This window comes from Pygoscelis adeliae, unplaced genomic scaffold (assembly GCF_000699105.1).
Source record: "Pygoscelis adeliae isolate BGI_AS28 unplaced genomic scaffold, ASM69910v1 Scaffold248, whole genome shotgun sequence".
Taxonomy (NCBI): Eukaryota; Metazoa; Chordata; class Aves; order Sphenisciformes; family Spheniscidae; genus Pygoscelis; species Pygoscelis adeliae.
In genome coordinates this window covers 1357970-1370324 of record NW_008825302.1, presented here as the reverse complement: position 1 = coordinate 1370324, position 12355 = coordinate 1357970, and the positions used below count along the sequence as shown (strand labels likewise).

The 12355-nt window shown below is 38.8% G+C and overlaps 1 protein-coding gene across 1 annotated transcript in view; it reads right to left on the bottom strand.

The window, feature by feature from the left end:
- Window positions 1-11028, bottom strand: part of FBXW11 (F-box and WD repeat domain containing 11) — a 68386-nt gene extending 57358 nt beyond the window's left edge. Inside the window, exon 1 of the mRNA XM_009330015.1 lies at window positions 10948-11028. The gene's annotated coding sequence lies outside the window, so the exon portion shown is untranslated. The remainder of the gene's footprint in view (window positions 1-10947) is intronic.
- Between the last annotated feature and the right edge of the window lie 1327 nt (window positions 11029-12355).

The window sequence follows — 12355 nt, the reverse complement described above, 5'->3', positions numbered from 1 at the left end:
AGTGACACGTCCTGACATAACAGCTGCATTAGCTATGGTTTTTAATTATATGACACCACATCTGTGTGATAACAGGTTTCTAAAAATCTTGTGTATAAAGCAATACGTTCGTGAACAAACTGTTTTGTATTTTATCCTGTAATCAATATTATCAACAGAAGTTTGTAATACAATGTATTCTGCATGAATTAATCTACCGCCCAGCCTGGTCTGAGCTTTCACCTGTTCAATTTACAGTTAACTACTATGTACCTACTGATAGATACTGTAGCAGAAAGAAAAAAAGTGTTCATAATAAATAGCTTTACTATTATTTCAACTGAATATATAGATTATTCTGTTTGTAATATCGTTTTAATAAAAAGTTCGGTTGGGGAAAAAAACAGTTCATTTGCCATGATGTGCTAACTGATGAGAATTTTCCAAAAAGCTGATTTGTAAGAAACTTGGGGCAGTCATAAAGTTCTCAGATTCATCATTAAGGAGTCCTTGCAATTCCCAAACCAGGTATTTGCAGACGTGCATGCCTTGCCTGCAGTAGGGAACCTGGGCCTGTTAAGGACCCCCCTTAGCCTGACGAGTCTTCTTGAAATTCACTGTCTGTGGGCCCAGCAGCTAGCCTTCCCCAAGGCTTGTAGTCCGTGAAACCAAGACCTACACCTACCATTTAAAAGTCAGTTACTAACAGCAAAACTGCTCCTACCCTAAAATAGTTCTCAAACTGTTACATACAGTTAGGCATAAGTCACAAATTCAAAAGTCAGGTAGAGAGGAGGTAAAAAAATTAAGTGTGAAAGCGTAGGATTGCAACCCTACCTAGGTCTGCACCAAAGAACAGCCTCATGACAGCAAAGCAGCAGTTGTTTCAAGCTCTCTGCTCACATCCCTCACCAGGGTTCATTAACAAGCCTTGAAACGATTCCCAGCCGATGTCCCACCAGACTCCATCCAACCTACTCCCAACATCACTATTTGTGTTAAAAACAGCTATGATCGCTTGCTGAAAAATTCTGAGATGCTCTTGGGCCACTGACAAGTTAGGTCCCAAGAGAAAAAATTTTCAGAATTCTCACTGAAAAAAGTTTTATTTTACTTTTCCAGTGAGGGGGGTGAATGCTGAGGATCAGGGAAAGGTAGCAGGAAGATCTTGTATTAGAACTAGCTCAGAAATATTCCCAAGACAGACACCCAACCTCTGTGATTTTGCCCTCTCATGACTTTAAGCATCTACTATAACCATTATTTAGCCATGAGGTAGTGCCAATTTCTATAAAACTGTATTATCCATCTATATGTTTATCTTGGTCATGTTTTTTTTTTCCCCCCTTTGAATAGTCTTTCAAAATTGGAAAGATAAAGCATTCAAACAGAAAAACACATTTGTATTTGAACAGGAATTTTGAAGACATTTTTGATTCTGAAACTCAAATTTGCTGACACTCAAGTGGCCACATTTTGCAGGCAAGAGGAGCGGTTTTGAAATAAATGGTTACTCTCTCACGCAAGACATTCACGTTACCCAGTGTCTGAACTCAAATGGACTGACTGCAAACAAAACTCAATTTGTGTAAGTTTTCAATCACAAAAGCAATTTAAGTATTCATTTTGTACACATGAAAGACTGAACCACTGAATAACGCTATTATGTTATAAAAGATACTAATATTAAATAATAGTTATGTTCTGCTAAAAATGTTACATCCAGAAACACTTTAGGAAGCGCCACACAGTTCTACACATGTTCTGCGTTTTCTTTCCAAGGTAAATATCCTGGGAGTTCAAAATTGTTAACTGGTATCAAAATCTCCCTTTTTATCGTTTTCAATCCCTCCCAAATCAGTCAAGAAACAGCAGCAATTCCCCCATCTATAAATCACACAGGCTCAGCTTCAACAGCTTACTAGAAGAAAAACAACAGAGAACTTGAGATTTAATGGTCTTCTATGCAGAGTAAGCCCCCCATCCCTCGTTCTTCACTTTTTAAAAGTTAAGAAGCTAAGTAAACAGAGCAACCCAAAGAGCTCCAGGACTCCATGCTAACTATTCTGCATTCAAACATGCGCAACGACTGTAACGTAAGGCTATAACCAGGATCACGCTTAGCAGAAAATAAAAAGCTTAGCCTTTCTAAATTAAATCACACAAATATTACAGGCTAGTCAGTTCATTGCAATTTAAGAGAAATGGCAAAGCTCATTATGTTTGTTGGTTTGTTTTGTTTTTTTTTAAATTAAACGAGAAAGCAAAACGTAGCAGGCAACATGCACAACTATGCTACTTATATCACAACTTCAGTAAACAGGCAATAAAACACAAAAGCTCACCACCCCCCGCAAGAGCCTACTGTACAGAAAGCCCTCTTAAGATTCACTCCTACAATGCAGTTAAGTAGAAGATTTCAGAAAAGGATGCACAAAAAACATTTAGCAGACTTAACAATTTGATTAAACAGAGTCCTGAGAGTTTAACAAATGTTCAACAGCATACGCATAACATTTACAACAAGAAAGAAGAAAGGCACCTGGAGACATCTGACACTGGGCATGCTCTGCAGGCATCTCAGTGCGCACATGCTCTCTACCAGGTTGGAGCAGCCTAGCCACAAAGACCTTGGCACAGAACACTGCAGGGTGACAAAAAGGAAGGAAGAGAAGAAGCAGTTAGATGCCACAACAAATCACTCAAGGCAGGCAACTCATTAGTATGTTAACGTGGGTACTTATCTATGTTATTTCTACATTAAGCACAAGGTTAGCGCCAAGGGTAAAATAACGACTGAAGATCCTTTTCAGACAATAAGCCATCCCTCCGGCCTACCAAGGATAACGAGCTGATTTTCCTCATTTGCAGCCGCTTGGCTTTAGTGCCCAGCTGAACATTTTAACTTACTACCAGTCGTATCAGAGTTGTTACAGTTTGGGTCCGTCAGTTCAGCAACGCATCCACACATTGCTACCGAGAAATGAAGTTCTGCTGCAGCGGGGGAAGATGCCTTACTCAGCAAACGGGCCTGGCCGTTAATTGCTTGCGAGGTTTTTACCTTTGCAGTCACCCTTGGGGAACAGAAGTGCAGGAGCTTGTCATTAGGGTGGCAAGTCTTTAGAATACAACCTGGAGGAGCTTCGGTAATTAAGGCTTGGCACCCCGCACTGTCTCAACTTTCTCAAACAATTTGTGCTTATTTATTCCGACAGCAAAGCCGAGGTTAACTTCTGAGGTTACAGTCTATGTACTGGAACACTGACAACCAAAAAATGTAAGTATTTTTTAGAGAGGAACACCACCTAGCTAAGTTCAAATTGCAAGACCAAGCTCTGCTTAGTCAAGGCGCATGGTATCCCGACTGAAGGGGTTATTGGGGAACAAAGTTTGTATTAATCAGTTGAAGGTATCCTTAAGCCAAATTATACCCTAACTACATTTATTACTCGTACCACCCCCCAAGCCAGAACGAACCAAGCTTAACTCCCAGACTCCACATTGCTGACACCAGAAGTTTGGAAAAGTTTGGAAACCCTTTTTGTTGCTTTTCTGAAGCTGAAGAAATTTGATGCAGACAGACTCCCCAAACCTTTTATAGCTGCATGATATTATTTCACAGTTCCTTTTAAGGACAGAATAGTACATACACTACATAATCATCAGATAAAGTTAGGGAAAAGGATTCAACTCCTCACTATCAAGCAGTGCACAAACCCAGCTCTCCAATTTGGCACAGACTTAGCTTTCAATATTTTTCACACAGGCTTCCAATTTAGTTATAACAGACACTGAATCTTTAGAAGAAAAATCCCACACAGATCGAAGTTGAAAGTGGAATAACCGGAGGTGAAGACTCGGGGAAAGCGGTTATTGTGCCAGTAATGAGGGGAAGGAGGGAGCCCAGAGCAACTGAAGAGGTTGAAAACCTTTTTTTTATTTATTTCGTATCTTATGAATAAAACAAAAGAAAGCCTAATATTTTCACCTCTGTGCTAAGGAGAAAAATTAAAGCCAAAACAGGAGAGGAACGACCCCAGCAGCACCAAAACACACTGGAATTCTCTCTCCTCTCATCCAGCAGGAAGGTTGCCATTCCATATGGATGTTCTGCACTACGCACTTGTCATGTGATAAGTGCGTGCATAGACCTTACGTACAGAGGTAAAACCAAACATATTTATGCTATATTGTATTATTCTTCCTTCAATATCAAAATAAATCAGTTTTCTATTATTAAAAGTTTCTTATTAACGTTTAGAGAAATGTGATTTTTCATTTACCTATCAAGTGTATCTATAATTACAGTGCAATAATTTACTTTGACATGTCCTCACACAAACACTTGAAATTTACTTCCCAGATTGCCCTAAGATAGTCAACCAGTGACTATTTCAACGAGACAGCAAAAAAAAGATTTTTATGTTTTTAAAGGAAGATAGCACGTACTGTTCAAACCCAGCGATCATGATATTGAAGATGCAGGATCTTATATAGACCGTTTACAGCTCTGCTCCAAAACAAGCGTATATAATTCAAGAAACTTCCTCTCTAATCTGTTTCATTATTTAATCCTATTTGGCACAATACCCGAATGGTGTTTTCACAACACTGAACCATCAAAATTCAGTGCCTCGCTGCAGGTGTTTATTAAAGCCCAAATAAATTTTTGCATTTTTAAACATACAGGCCCGGTAAAAATTTTAATTCTGCTCACATCGCTTAGTAAAAGCCATTGATCGAGAAACACAACAAACTTCTCTCCTAAGATTTTCAGATCGGATCTACAAAACTGTGCGTATAATGTGTATAATGACTCTACACCTACAGGAGTCCACAAATTATAAGCTAAAAAGCACTGGTTTAGGTTATTATTAGACTGTGTTTTCTTTTAGGAACTACTCTAGCTAAATAAGCTGAACATTAAGAATTTAAGAGAAATATGGGTAACTTGAGAGCAATTCTTTAATTTATTTCAAAATACATTTAGACACAGAGGCCATTTCCACGCCAAGTTTAAGCCACACAAAAACCTTTCCACAGTATTACAAAACCCTGAATAAAAGGATTTATTAAAGTCACTGGACACTTCGCTGTAGCAATGATATTGCACAATACTACAAATTAAATATTGCATTCTACTTCACACTAAAACAGGAATGTGCAAATACTTGTGTGCTTCACTGACATGTTATTTCTTGACCCTGCTTGCATAGGAACTGTCATAAATAAAAGCATAATAGTGTACTAAAGATTTAATTTTTGCATAACAAGAACCTGAACTTACGCCTTCACTTTCCACTCGCGGATCCCAGGGAGCTGTAGCACTATTTAATAAAGTTTGGGAATGGGAAAATGACACTGGCCAATGGGCATAATATTAAATGCATATACAAACCAGCGTCAATCCCACTGGCAGACAACAGAAGCATACAGGTTAAAATAAGGCCAATCAAAACTGGAATTTTAAGGAACAAACTAATTTGCAATGCGACTCTCGTTAAGATAGCTGTGTGTTCATCTGAATGCACTACTTGCAGGGGAGGAGTAAGCACACGAAAGAGGGGCTTTACAGCTTCAGGGCAAGGAGTGAATGACGCTGAAAGAATAAAGACAAATTGAGAAACCCTCGTTGGATCTTTTAGATGCCCTATGTTTGAAAAGATGAATACATTAACTTTATTATTATATGTTTTGTTTTATTTCTATACGCAAAGAACTGCTTTGGTGGTCCAGCCTCAGGAATTACATTTCAAGATTGAGGTTTCAATCTTAAATCTCAAATAAGAGATTTGAGACTTAAGAGACCTACACAAATGCCTGCATTTGCATTCGAAACTATAAATTCTCAGTAGTATCAGTAAAAAAGGAATATGCTTCAACATCTTTAAAGGTCAGATGCTAAGAACTTCTTATATTAATAGTAAAGCATCCGGCAGTGTTCTTCCAATAAATCAACCTTCAGGATAGAGGCACCAAAAAAACCCCCACCAACCTATAAGCCCCTGAACGATCCAAAGTTTTCCTTCACTTCGGACTTCTCATAGGTGTACAGCGTTGATATTTTGTTAAAGCACTATAAAGCGTCCAGAAACCTTCCATTTCAGTGCATTTGAAATTGAGTTATGTCCAAACAGAAATCCTCACACTTTCTTACCCCTTTAACAAAAAAAAAAAAAAATCACCCATTTATCCTATAAAGCCCACTAAATTGCTCAAGAAATTAATATGGACTTAGCCTATGTTCCTGACGGAACTAATACACCTTTGATATCCAGTGATGGAAATATTGCAATGTCATAGTTAAGAATGACAGCATTTACATAACCAAGCCTTATTGCTGGAGGTTTTATAAAGTATTAAAATGATGACCTCAGAATTTTTCACTGCATTAATTTTATTTATACAAGTTAATTTAAGGAAGCGAAATTTATTGGTATGTGTACAGTTTGGGAAATTCTGTTCTTAAGGCAAAAATATCCTTGGTTTTGAAAATCAGTTTCTAGACAGAGTCCAAAAAAGATCAGCGAGGGGAGGTATCTTGGAATTTCAAAGAAAAATAGAGTGAAACAAATGAGGGAGCCAATTTACTCCACTTTTTTCAAGGAGTATGACTAATTATATTAATTTACTCCTGCAACAACTTCTTTCTTATGCAATTTATTACAAAATGAAGTTCAACATAAGAACCTAACAAATCATTCAAGTTCACAAATCCTGAAGTCCAAAACGCTTTTCCCCAACTTCCTTGTGACAACAAACCAGCTCCCCCGTAAGGTTAGTTCACGTTCCGGATGTCCACAGGGCTACGAACAGAGATCCGGACTGGCAAAAAAGGTACAACCAAAAAGCTTCAACCTTCATTCTGAATTCTCTTCAGGTTTTTAGCTATAAGAAGCTCGCATGCTATTCAACGTTGGTAATTTACTGTTTAGTTTACTTTGATTTAGGCCTGGACCAACAGAACTGATACTTCTTTATTTCCATTGACACTTAATATTGATGAATTCATGGGGTAACTGCTGTTACTTAAATCCCTCTCTATGGCTGGGAAGGACAGACACATCCCCTGGTAGCTCAGATCTCATGCTGCAAAAAGGGGTACTCTGAAAAGCAAACTTAGACTTAAGGACAGTACGACTGTTTATGAAAGCTATATGCTCCTAAGTCAAATTTCATATTAAGCTCAGATCTTAGTTTCTCAAAAATGAGCATTAACCACAATAAGACATAAAAAAAATATAATGCAGTAACACTGTTCAAAGGCCTTCAGTATTATTTTACACTCGGCAGAGAATAGTTGCCAACTACTCAAACTCCATCCCCTTTTGCTAGCTGGGATATCATCCAGATCTTACCTGGTGTTTTTACCTTAAGTGATTTATTGAAAATAGTGACAAGCAGAACAGTGTTGAACCAACTACATATCGGAACAAGTAGTCTGAATATTTGCAAGAGGTGTAAAAGTAAAAATGTCAAAGTGTACTCTTAAGTGTGAATACTTAATTGGAAATAAAGTGTGGGAGCATGCACGTAACACAAATACACGTGTTCCACAAGTGACAGTCTGGCTTGGCATGTTAACACATTTGCTACGCTGCACATTTGGCACCACATTGAATATCTTTGCTGAGGTACTCGAAAACAAAGGAACAATTTACGTCAGACCAATAGTAGTCTTTGTACTCTTCCTAGTCTCATTTCAAAACCAAGTTGTCCCTTGAGAGATGCAGTGTATTCACATGCTCCATATAGGTTTGTTGGAATCGGTGCCATCACACCACAACCTTTTCCATGTCCAAAATGCAATCCCACGTCCAGTCTTGAGTGCCTGATTTGGAAGGCTGTTTGAGTACCATTTGTACAATATATTTCCAAAATCCATGAGTTTTACATCTGCATTCAAGCGTTCCGCTTCGATTTAAGAACGGCTACGCTCTCAGGTCAAGAAAGTTGTCTTACATATAATTTACTCTTGCATTTCTGTCCTTCGATGAACTACAAATGCAAAAGTGAATTTCTCAAAAATAAGTATCCACAGAGTAGCAAACTCATTTTAACTTGTGAAATGCTTTTGATTATTCCTTTATTGTTATCAGACCATTCTAAAAAAACAGGTAACCAACAGCTGAGTCACACTTCCATTAGAAAAATCTGTTTAGCTGAATGATTGCCATTCAAAATAAAAACCAGGCAATGTTACAACCTTCCAATAGCCATTCAAGATCTGCAGGTAAGCTTCTTGCATTTGGGGAAAAATACTAAGTGAGGAATCAAGGAAATGTAAAGCAAGACAAAGTGAAAATAATTTATCAGATAAATTCTCCTCATTACCACACCGTTCTTCTAGATAGGACAATGAATTCACAGAAGGGTGATCGATAACGCAGTTCCACTCTGCTCCTGAAGATCAAAGTACGTGTTTGCTACAACAAAATGAATGCTACAAAAGGAATATGGGTTCAGTGGAGAAAAGATTAAATGCTTTCTTTGAATATAACAACAATCTTACTCCATTATAATTTATTCATCAGGATAAGACACGTGAGATGCAGTATCTCATTTTCAGGAAGATACAAAAGACTAGGAGGAAAATCTTAATACATTTACGTAAGTTACTCCGAATGTTAACCGAAATAATCTGAATTTTCCAAAATACGCAGTATTTAGATTAACCCTTCCTTCCTTCATGTACATACATCCCAATTCCCACAGTTTCAAAACTCCAAGAGTGTGACATTCCTTTCTGCGTTAACATATCCTATGCTACATTAAAAAGGCCATTTCAAAAGAAAAACGGCTTTCCTATGCTCTTATGCAGCAGGAACAGAGGTGTTACAGACATCTACAGACAGCAGCACACCTGCTTATAGTAAATCATAACTGGGGGAAAAAAAAGAGAAATGCTGAAAAGAGAGCTAGCACTGCCAACGGAAATAGAAACTTTGAGTAAGTTAAACACTTAGAAAAACGTGGCTGAAACTTGTCTTAAGATGTTAAAAGTTAGATGTTAGACTCTTTTCTGAATTAAGTTTTTAAGGATGAGGCCTAACACAATCTAAAAATAATACTAACCCCGTCTAAAAATCTATTATAGGCAAGGCAGCGTGCACTTTAACTTGACGAGTTTAAATGCATATGAAGCCTGGCCTCAGTACATACTAAAATGCTAGCTTCACATTCAGGGTTTGTACATCAAATGCTGCAGAGAGTATTTACATAGCCTTTGATAGCTGACTTACATTTTACTTTTTGAAATGTCAGATTCAAAACCTGGGCAAGAACTAAGCCTCCAACCTGCTTATACTTGCACTCAAATTCAACTTAGCTTTACTACTGCCTTTGATAGGACTGTTTCATGTTGCAAAAAAGTTAAGCAATATTAAATATCATATCATCAGGGATCTTAATCAGCAGGAGTACACATTTATGCTTCCTCTTTCCCCCCCCCTTGTGTATTTTAAATTATTTCCTCTTTTCAGTTTTCATCATTAAAGATGCCAAGTTGGCTTCTGCCCCACCCCCCCTCCTCCTCTCATTTTAGAAAAAGGCACTCCCTGAACAGCAAATATTCCACGGGAAGATGTTATTTTGCAGTGTTAACTCCAAGGTGAGTCTGATTGGTGTGTGGGGCAAATTCCGTTTGATATTAGACAAGACTGCAAGAAATGTGTCAGACTAAGGTTAATATTTCCCTTAGATTTTCCCTCAGATTTTTTTTAAAGAATTATACTAAAGAAGCATGCCCAAGACTTCTCCACCCTAACCAAGTAAAATTCAAGTACTCAAAAAAATCAAACCAGGAAACAACAGTACCCTGTGCACAAATAATTCATTTTATATGTATTCATCAATTAAATTCAAGTATAATTTTTGCACAAAATACCACGCCAGCAAAACAAACGCAGAGCTAAAACAATACACGAGATCAACAGCACCTACAAGAGTTTCTTCTACAGTAGATTAAATATTGAGGCCTTAACATTCGCTTTAATAGCTGTCTACAAAAGAGAACACTCAAGCGGCTTAGTGTTATTGCTATTAATATCAAAAGGAATGGAGGCATACTGCTTCGTACTAACTTTAGAAATAAGTTGCCGAGTTCATTAAAGCACTAACTTACGACAAAGCTGGGCATTAGGAGAGGTGCAGGTCTCCCGTTCACACCAGATGTTTAACGCAACATAACTTTATCTTCCTATCAGCCAGGGACCCGGCTTTACTTCCTAACGCAGACAGATACCTTCCAAACCTGTCTCTAAGATAGCACGTTGTAGCCTTTTACAGTCGTTTCAAAATCTCAGATGAACGTGACTCAAAATCCAACCATACTCCCCTACTCTGAAATAGGCGTTCTATAACTTTAAAGCTCCTCTCGGAAAACCGTGCCTTACAACTGGCTCAGCTATGCTTTGAAAACAACTAGGAACAGAACTTTAGTTGAAATCTCATGAAGGATTTAAAAGGCTGACTCCAAGTGCTGCCCACAACAGAATTGCAAATGCCCTTTCACTACTGGAATTTGTACTACAAACAACTAGACAAGTTCTCTAAATTTCTGATGAACTCATCAGAGAACATGGCTACAAATGAGAGCAGATAGCTGTTACTTCCCTGAACTCGACCGGGAAGTTCAACGAAGTCATCGGTAAGGCTGCTTTCTCCTGTCAGAAGCAGGATTTGTAAACCCTTTGCTTAGTGCCCCTGTACCTCTAGATACTGCTTTCCAGCTCCACAGAAGGCAAGTTTACTGTACGTTCCTAGGTTTGTTTTTCAGAGTAGATCTGCGATTTCCTAATAAAGTGCATGTGTATTTACAGGGTATGCCCTTTCTTACTCTAAGCTCAGCAGCTAACTTGGTGTGTTCTAAGACTTTAGGGACATTAAGCAGTTAAAGCAAGATACTGAATCGGCAGACAAACTCATCTAAGCAGAAGCAGCAAGATATAGTACAGGGTGACTTCTTACCTGAAACTTTGTTTCTGGGCTTCAGATCCACCAATCCAGAATGAAAGGGGATTCGAATGGGTTTTCCTTCTCAGACTTGTCTGTTAAAAGAGAGCAGCCAATCATCTTCAGCTTGGTGTATCTACTTCTTTCTTGAACGAAATCCCAATTACGTATTCCTAATGCTGTTAGAGAGACAAGGCAGCCTAGGCACCTTACCAGTCCGGTAACAACTACGTTAGTGGGGTCATCGGATTGGTGGATCTAAGACAAAGAAACGGATTTACAGACAAGAAATTGCTCTTTCCCCTGCCCTGAATCACCCAATGCACGACGAGTGTTTTCGGGCTACAGCTCGCTTTGCAAAGATGAAGGAAGATGAGAAGAAACTACAATGCAAATTACGAAGCAAATGCTAAAGCTTCAACCACCAGCTTACACTTCACAAGCCTGATCCATGAACTGCCAGAACAGTAATACAGTTTTCAAAACAGCCCAATACAGTTCTCCTGATTTGCCATATACATGCTCTAAAGCATTTTATTACAATGATTATTTCCCTGTTTCCAGACTCAAAATGATCTGACTTGCCTTATGAATCTGCAGCACAAAGATGGAGTCGTCAAGACACTTATGATCTGAATGACAGCACTGAATTCAGTAAATTTGCAGTATCGTTGTGTCTCTGGAAAACAATCTAGAACTAGAAGAGAGTAAGCCAAGGCATGCTACTCCTGAGACAAGAAAAAGTCACCTCGTACTGAGCAAGATGATAAAAGGCCTTCATCCAGTACTTTCAGCAGTACACTTAGAGTATAAGTGACTAATTTAAAGCAGATTTAACAATAACACTGAAGAGAAGATGGAGTCTGCAGAAAGCCCATGCTATGTGTGTAACAGAAAGCATATCCTAGAGAGACCAGACTGCGTGCCTTCCAGTCACATCTTCAAAAAGTTTGAGATACGGCCTACAGAATTTCCCCTAACAGCAGCCAGAAGCAACAGCAACGTTTTCTAGAACCTAATGCTGCAATGCCCAGAGAAGAATATGCCACCGCTCTCTCTCACCCTTTCCTCTGCTCCCCAACCCCTCCGGGGAGCTGAACCAAGCATTCTTCAGCCTCCACAACTGTGCCCCACGTCCCAAAGCACCAGCGGCTTGGAAAAGGGTGGGAGAAACCGCCGTTCTTCACAGCGGTGCCAAGAAACTGTCTCAGTGAGGACAGTCATGTCCCTGACTGCCCAGAGCTACCCGAAGGAAGGAGCATCTTCATCGTGGGGCGACTTTCTGCTTTTCTACCACTGGTAAGGCAATAGTTGATTATAGGGCGACATTTCAAGGACAAAGCAGCACTGTAAGCCTGATACCGTGTCCAATCTAGGATTTTTAAGGCTGCCAAGTAAAGTGATAAGATGTCAAGGCATATGA